General features: G+C 47.4%; 1 pseudogene across 1 annotated transcript; it reads left to right on the top strand.

Annotated features, from left to right (window-relative positions):
* Positions 1 to 2,269: 2,269 nt before the first annotated feature.
* LOC308579551 (barrier-to-autointegration factor pseudogene) lies at positions 2,270 to 2,813 on the top strand (annotated as a pseudogene). Its single transcript has one exon. The product of its transcript is annotated as a barrier-to-autointegration factor pseudogene (transcript).
* Positions 2,814 to 7,167: the final 4,354 nt, after the last annotated feature.

Raw genomic sequence — 7,167 nt, 5'->3', positions numbered from 1 at the left:
TGATAACATTATATAAGTACAGATGAACAGTCTGTGTATGTAACTAATAAAGCAGAATGTATTTTATAGAAATTGTGGATGTGTGTGAAATGTTTCAAAGCACCCTGCATGGCACCTAACAGTACCATGAAGCTAGTGTCTTCTTCTTTTTTTTTAGGCCAGCATCTTTCATGCATTTCGGTGTCAAAACATTTTTCAGAACCACATGCAGGAGACAGATTTTGATGCTGCCTCCTTATATACAGGTGAAACTCGGAAATTAGAATATCGTGGGAAAGTTCATTTATTTCAGTAATTCAACTTAAAAGGTGAAACTAATATATGAGATAGACTCATGACATGCAAAGCGAGATATGTCAAGCCTTTATTTGTTATAATTGTGATGATCATGGCGTACAGCTGATGAAAACCCCAAATTAACAATCTCAGGAAATTAGAATATTAAATAAAATCAGAAAAACAAGGACTGCAAATAGAGCCATATTGGACCTCTGAGAAGTAGAAGCATGCATATGTACTTAGTACTTGGTTTGGGCCCCTTTTGCATCAATTACTGCCTATCAGCCTGTGGCACTGCTGAGGTGTTATGAAAGACCAGGATGCTTCAATAGCAGCCTTCAGCTCTTCTGCATTGCTCGGTCTTATGTCTCTCATCTGTCTCTTGGCAGTGCCCCATAGATTCTCTATGGGGTTCAGGTCAGGCGAATTAGCTGGCCAATCAAGCACAGTAATCCCATGGGCATTGAACCAGGTTTTGGTATTTTTGGCAGTGTGGGCAGGTGCCAATTCCTGCTGGAAAATGAAGTCAGCATCCCCATGAAGAATGAAGTGCTCCAAAATCTCCTGGTAGACGGCTGCATTGACCCTGGACTTAATGAAGCACAGTGGACCAACACCAGCTGATGACATGGCTCCCCAAATCAACACAGACTGTGGAAACTTCACACTGGACTTCAAGCATCTGGCATTGTGTCCCTCCCCGTTCTTCCTCCAGACTCTGGGTCCTTGGTTTCCAAATGAGATGCAAAAGCTGTTCTTATCAGAAAAGAGATTTGCTCTATTTGCAGTCCTTATTTTGCTGATTTCATTTAATATTCTAATCATCACAATGATAACTAATAAAGGCTTGACATATCTTGCTTTGCATGTCATGAGTCTATCTCATATATTGTTGTTGTTTAGTCGTTTAGTCGTGTCCGACTCTTCGTGACCCCCTGGACCAGAGCACGCCAGGCACTTCTGTCCTCCACTGCCTCCCGCAGTTTGGTCAAACTCATGCTGGTAGCTTCGAGAACACTGTCCAACCATCTCGTTCTCTGTCGTCCCCTTCTCCTTGTGCTCTCCATCTTTCCCAACATCAGGGTCTTTTCCAGGGAGTCCTCTCTTCTCATGAGGTGGCCAAAGTATTGGAGCCTCAGCTTCAGGATCTGTCCTTCCAGTGAGCACTCAGGGCTGATTTCCTTCAGAATGGAGAGGTTGGATCCTCTTGCAGTCCATGGGACTCTCAAGAGTCTCCTCCAGCACCAGAATTCAAAAGCATCCATTCTTCAGCGATCAGCCTTCTTTATGGTCCAGCTCTCACCTTTTAAGCTGAATTCCTGAAATAAATGAACTTCTCCACAATATTCTAATTTTCCGAGTTTCACCTGTATACTGGCCACATTCACAAAACACACTTAAAACACTATTGTTTTAAATAGTCATGGCTTCCCTCAAAGAATCCTGGGAACTGATTTGCTAAGAGGGCTGATGTCAGGGAACTGACATCGGAGCTAGAGGCGGAGGGAAGGCTCTTAAATGATGCTGGAGAAGGGCCCAGCAGGGAGAGATGCAGCTCCGCAGATGGGGAAGCAAATCAGCGCAACACCAGGGATATAGAGGGGCTGATGGGGGAATCGGCGAGAGGGCTCCAGGACTCTTCACCGGACACCAGCGGGGAGAGCACGGGTCCTCCGCTACCCACGCCCACCCTGCACAGAAGACTTCCGCGCAGAGAGAGTAGGAGGAGACTGGGTGTCAAACAACTTTTATGTTGGAAAAGATTTAAGAAACGCCCACTGACGGATTCTGCTAGCGACTGAGGCAGCCACGAATTGAAGGGCTATGCAGACAGAAAAGTTTAACAAGGCAACATAACCAGGAGAGGCAGCAACTTACGCATGAGCAACCCCATACCCATTACAGCTGAGAACCCCTTTTCTGCTCCCAGAGCAGTTTATCAATCCCTCTTCACAGGGAACTCTGGGAATTGTAGCTCTGTGAAGAGACTAGTGGGTCTTCTAACAACTCTCAGCACCCTTTGATGGGAGCAGTGGTTGAGGCGAGAGAGCAGGCAGAGCTGCAGGCAACATGACCACCAGTCAGAAGCATCAGGACTTCATGGCTGAGCCCATGGGGGACAAGTCTCTTGGTACTTTAGCTGGCATTGGAGATGTACTTGGCAGGAAGCTGGAAGACAAAGGCTTTGACAAGGCGTACGTGGTTCTGGGACAGTTCTTAGTGCTGAAGGACCTCTTCCGCGAGTGGCTGAAGGACACATGCGGTGCCAACGCCAAGCAATCCAGAGACTGTTATGGCTGCCTGAAGGAATGGTGTGATGCTTTCTTGTGATTGTTGGCCAAAGCCTGGTGGATGCTGTGAGGGCTTTTGTAGTTGAATAGAGATTGTTTCTCCCCATCTCTCTCAGCACCTACTTCTTATAAACCTTCCAACATCTACACAAGCTGCTGAGGGCTATTGCTCCCAACACTGGGGCAGGGTGGGGGGAAGCCACGGCTGCCTTTTAATGTAACTGAATCTTTTTTCCTCCAGGGAGAGGATTGAGAAACATCAAATGTTCTAAACATCAAGTAGGTCGTTGTTTTTTACGTGGCTTTAATAGCACACCCCCCCCTCACTGTTAGGCCACCCAACTCCAGAACCAGACCTGCCTGCTAACAATAATGGAAGTTCCCCTACTACCTTTGTTTGAGCTCCAGTTAGACTGAGATTTACCCGTCAATTCTGAAGACAAAAGATGTTATTAGGATTATTACAGTGGTGCCCCGCAAGACGAATGCCTCGCAAGACGAAAAACTCGCTAGACGAAAGGGTTTTGCGGTTTTTGAGCTGCTTCGCAAGACGAATTTCTCTATGGGCTTGCTTCACAAGACGAAAACGTATTGCAAGTTTGTTTCCTTTTTCTTAAAACCGTTAATACCCAGGGTGCATTGCTTGAAGAGGTGCAGTTGCGACTTGACTTCGAGGAGCAACTCATAGCACGTGGTGTGGTAGTATTTTTTGAAGTTTTTGAAGACTTTGCTGCTTTTTGAAGCTTTCCCAAAACTTCTTTTGCAGCCATTTGGTAAGTTAAACTTTTAAAACTTTTTTGGGGGGTTTTGGATTTTGGGTTGGGGTGTTTGGAAATCAAGGACTTGGTGTTGGGGAGGGGTTTGTAAGAATCTGGAAGCTTGTGTGTTTTTTTCCTGCATTTTTTGTGACCATTGGGCCACTCTGCTGGTTTTTTTTTTTTAAAAAACTGGGTTTGAATTTCTGTGTGGTGGGTGGCTGGGGGAACAGTTGAGGAGGGGTTTGCAATAATTTGGAAGCTTGTGTGGTTTTTTCTGCATTTTTATGATTTTCTGTGACCATTGGGCCACTCTGCTGTGTTTTTTTTAAAAAAAATTCTGGGTTTGAATTTCTGTGTGGTGGGTGGCTGGAGGAACAGTTGGGGAGGGGTTTGCAACAGTTGGGGAGGGCCTGGGGGAACAGTTGGGGAGGGGGTTGCAACAGTTGGGGAGGGGGTTGCAACAGTTGGGGAGGGGCTGGGGGAACAGTTGAGGTTTTTGAAGACTTTGGTGATTTTTGAAGCTTTTCCAAAACTTCTTTTGCAGCCAATCGGTAAGTTAAAGTTTTAAAACTTGGGGGGGGGGGGTTGGATTTTGGGTTGGGGTGTTTGGAATTCAAGGACCTGGTTCTGGGTTTGAATTTCTGTGTGGTGGGTGGCTGGGTGCTTTTGAATTTTTTGGAATTGAAGCACTGATTTATTTATTTTTGGGGGTTTGCGAAGGTAGGAGCTGTGCTGCCATGGGACCCAAGAAGACTGCTGCTGCAGAGGCCGGCGAGGGGAAGAAGGCGAAGGTTACGCTGGAAATGAAGAAGGAGATCATCCGGAAGCACGGCGGTGGAATGCGTGTGACAGACCTCGCCAGGGAGTACGGGAGGAATCCATCGACCATCGGGACCATCCTGAAGGTGAGGGAGAAGATCCTTGCGACTGATGCAGCCAAGGGAGTCACCAGGATCGTGAAGAACCGCCCAGCTGTTCTGGAGGAGGTGGAGAAGTTGCTGCTCATCTGGTTAGAAGAGAAGCAGCGTGCAGGGGACACAGTGACTGAGGCCATCATTTGTGAGAAGGCCAAGGCCTTGCACGCAGACCTCGTCCGGGAACAGCCAGGAACCTCAGGCGAGCCAGAAGTCTTCAAGGCAAGCAGAGGCTGGTTTGACCGGTTCAAGACAAGATCTGGAATCCACAGCGTGGTCAGGCATGGAGAGGCTGCAAGTTCTGATGTTTCTGCGGCTGAAGACTTTGCAGCGGAGTTCCTGGAGGTTGTGACGACGGAGGGCTACGTTCCACAGCAGGTCTTCAACTGTGACGAGACCGGGCTGTTTTGGAAGAGGATGCCCAAAAGGACTTTCATCACACAGGAGGAGGCCACGTTGCCTGGCCACAAGCCCATGAAGGACCGTCTGACCCTGCTCTTCTGTGCCAACGCAAGCAGCGACCTGAAGATCAAGCCCCTGCTGGTGTACCACTCGGAGAACCCACGGGCCTTCAAGAAACACAAGGTCGACAAGGAGCAGCTGAGTGTCATGTGGCGATCCAACAGTAAGGCTTGGGTCACACGTGTGCTGTTTGTGGACTGGGTCAATCTTGCTTTTGGCCCTGCTGTCAAACAGTACCTGCTGGACAACGACCTGCTGCTGAAGGCTTTGCTTCTGATGGACAATGCTCCTGCTCATCCTAAAGGCCTTGAGGAGGACTTGTTGGAGGAGTTCAGCTTCATCAGCATCATGTTCCTGCCGCCTAACACCACGCCACTGCTCCAGCTGATGGATCAGCAGGTCATCGCCAATTTCAAAAAACTCTACACCAAGGAGCTTTTCAGGCGATGCTTCGAGGTGACTGATTGCACCACCATCACCCTGCGGGAATTCTGGAAGGACCACTTTGACATCGTCACCTGCTTGAAGATGATCACCACGGCCTGGAATGGGATCAGCCAGAGAAATTTGAATTGCGCTTGGCGCAGCCTGTGGCCGGACTGCGTGGCACCAAGTGACTCTGATGCACCAGAGTCAACAGTGGTGCAGGACATTGTTGCCTTGGGGAGGACCATGGGCCCTGGAGGTCACAGAGGAGGACATCAGCGAGCTGGTGGAGGAGCACGACCACGAGCTGACCACCCAGGAGCTGGTCGAACTGCAGGCAGAGGCTGCGCAGGAGCAGGCCTCGCTGGAAGAGGAGGAAGCAACTGAGGAATGGCCGTCCTCCAAAGAACTGAGGGACATTTGCCTGAAGTGGAAGGATGTGCAGGCTTTTGCACAGCGGCACCACCCTGACAAGCACGTGGCACATGACCTCGCGAACACTTTTGATACGAGGGTCATGTCGCCTTTCAGGGAGGTGCTGAAAAGGCGGATGAAGCAGCAGACCATGGGCAGGTTCTTCAGCAAGAAGCAAAGAGTGGAAGAGGAACCTTCTTCGAGTGGTCCCCCAGAGTCTTAGAAAATGTACTGTACACTTTGTTGATTTTTAAATGTTTTTCTGTCATGTTTAGAAACTTACTTGTTCCTTCAATTTTTGAAATGCTCTTTACAGTATGTGTGACTTTAAAGAGCACTTAATAAACTCTTGTTGTACCAAATTTGGCTTTGTTTGGACTTTTTTTGACCATAGGAACGCATTAATTGAATTTCAATGCATTCCTATGGGATTTCGTGCTTCGCAAGACGAAAAATTCGCTAGACGAAAAAACTCGCGGAACGAATTAATTTCGTCTTGCGAGGCACCACTGTATTTTTGTGAGTTCTCTCCAGTATTTGATCCCCGCTATAATTTTTATGCTACTCAGTTTATTGGCAAGAACCAAAAATCAGCTGTGTTAACTAAAACGACTCCTCTCAGCACCCTTAACAAACGGCAGCTCCCAGAATTCTTTGCAGAAAACCATTACCAGCTAACGCTTGTTCTAATCAGTAAACCCAAATAAAGTAATGGACCCAAGTTAGTCTCGTTCATTAATTTCAGTGTATCTACTCTGAGTAGGACTAGCATTGGCTACAGCCCATTGCTTATGAATGGATCACACAGAATTCAAGCACAAAAGGCAGGAGCAGATGTTTTATTGCAACCCATGGACTTGTAAGGCAGCCTCTTGTGGCATACTGTTTTGCAGGAAGATTAATTTGTCAGTATGCAGCAGCTTTAGACAGAATGCCTTCTTCCCAAGACAAAAGGGGAGGGGGAATCCTCAAACACTAAGTAACATCTCCTGCACCTTTGGAGCATCTCTGTAACAAGTAGATCTTGGTACCTTGTTTCACCCCGAAAATAAAACCATATTGATCATAACCGTGGTCAACTCATCTTCGTGTGAGAAAGATGAGGAATATAGTGTGGTTGCCCCCCAAATCCATTTTGCTTCGAAGTCAGACTTTTCGTCCACTTAACTCAGTACAGTCCACTCTAAAGTAGGCGAAATTCTGCCACTGTCCACCAGACAATGGTGAACTCCTAATTCCTATCAACCTCAGCCACCCTATTTCAGTGGTCAGGGAGGATGAGAGCTATGATTCAGCACTGTCTGGAGGGCCACAGCTTCCGCACTCCTTGTCTACTCCAGGGATACAGGCAGCAAATGGTCATTTCCCAGGCTGGCAACTCAGAAGCATTTTTAACTGGTGATGTCAGCAGTTCAGCCTGGGACCTTCTGCATATCCAGTCTCTGCTCTTCCACTAATAATCTAGGGCCTCTCAGTTGTAAATAAACCCACTCTACAACCACCTCAAAGTAAAAAGTAAAAAATGCTCAATTTCACTTCTGTTGCTGCACCCATCAGCAAGGCTCAAGGTCTCTTTCACAAGTAAAAATGTCCATCTATGTTTATACAATGAAGCATGCAAAG

The sequence above is a fragment of the Podarcis bocagei genome, assembly GCF_964188305.1.
Source record: "Podarcis bocagei genome assembly, contig: HAP1_SCAFFOLD_181, whole genome shotgun sequence".
NCBI lineage: Eukaryota > Metazoa > Chordata > Lepidosauria > Squamata > Lacertidae > Podarcis > Podarcis bocagei.
This window is presented reverse-complemented; position numbering and strand designations above follow the sequence as displayed.